Source organism: Myotis davidii, unplaced genomic scaffold, assembly GCF_000327345.1.
Source record: "Myotis davidii unplaced genomic scaffold, ASM32734v1 scaffold354, whole genome shotgun sequence".
NCBI lineage: Eukaryota > Metazoa > Chordata > Mammalia > Chiroptera > Vespertilionidae > Myotis > Myotis davidii.
In genome coordinates this window covers 64,300-65,584 of record NW_006285785.1, presented here as the reverse complement: position 1 = coordinate 65,584, position 1,285 = coordinate 64,300, and the positions used below count along the sequence as shown (strand labels likewise).

Here is a 1,285-nt window from a genome sequence, read left to right as displayed (position 1 = left end):
GCTGGCCCTCTAGCCACTTCAGCGCGAAATTATAACTAATTTGCCTACAAACGTCAGGTGGTCATAATAATCTGGCCATTCAGTGTATATATATCTTCTTGTGGCGGGCCCCTTGGGGTGGGCTTTGCAGCTCCACCCAAGTCAGTTAGAATGGGCCTTGTAAAATTAGTTTAATAGATACTGAATTAGGCCGTAAGCCCCCGAAGTTGCCCCCCTATTTTCCTTCTCAGTATTCTATACAGAAAAGTCCATGACAAATGAATTACAATATCACAAAAGTGTACCTCAAGAAAGGTATTTGAGTTTATCATTCCCCTCAAGTGCGAATATGTAAAGGACAATACAATTAACATCTATTTTGTAAAAGTTATTGCTGTAGCCAAAACCGGTTTGGCTCAGTGGATAGAGCGTCGGCCTGCGGACTGAAAGGTCCCAGGTTCGATTCCGGTCAAGGGCATGTACCTGGGTTGCGGGCACATCCCCCGTGGGGGATGTGCAGGAGGCGACTGATTGATGGTTCTCTCTCATCGATGTTTCTGACTCTCTATCTCTCTCCCTTCCTCTCTGTAAAAAATCAATAAAATATATTTAAAAAAAAAGTTATTGCTGTATTTAAAAAACAACAACACTATGGATGGTGACCTAATTTGCATCTCCTGCACAGTCTCCTTTCCTTGCTTCATGAAATTGCTTACTTGGATGGTTCCTCCATCCAATTATTGTTTCACCACAACTCGCTATGGAAGTCCAGGTTCCCAGAACCCAGAGCTGAAGCCGCATCTCAGCCAAGATGCGCAGGCATGTCCACCACTTCACACTAGCAGTTTTGAGTAAATCCATTGTCAGCCTGTTAAAACAAAGACAATTTAACTTTCTTCCTTTCTTTTTTGACAATTTAACTTTCAACATAAGTGGCCCACAAGACCCTCAATTTTACATTACACTGTTTGAAACATGTACCTTTTCTTTTTTTTAAATATATTTTTTATTGATTTTCTACAGAGAGGAAGGGAGAGGGATAGAGAGTTAGAAACATCGATGAGAGAGAAACATCGATCAGGGGCCTCCTGCACATCTCCCACTGGGAATGTGCCCGCAACCAACATACATGCCCTTGACCTGAATCGAACCTGGGACCTTTCAGTCCGCAGGCCGACGCTCTATCCACTGAGCCAAACCGGTTTTGGCTGAAACAGGTACTTAAAATGGGCAGGAAATAGCCCTGCTTCACAGGGCACAAACGAAACTGAGCAAGTTGAGAAATCAGAAAATACAAACTCAGACC

General features: G+C 43.2%; 1 protein-coding gene across 1 annotated transcript in view; it reads left to right on the top strand.

The window, feature by feature from the left end:
• LOC102760703 (protein ZNF738-like) overlaps positions 1-1,285 on the top strand; it is a 22,103-nt gene that overhangs the window by 3,536 nt on the left and 17,282 nt on the right. The window lies entirely within an intron of this gene.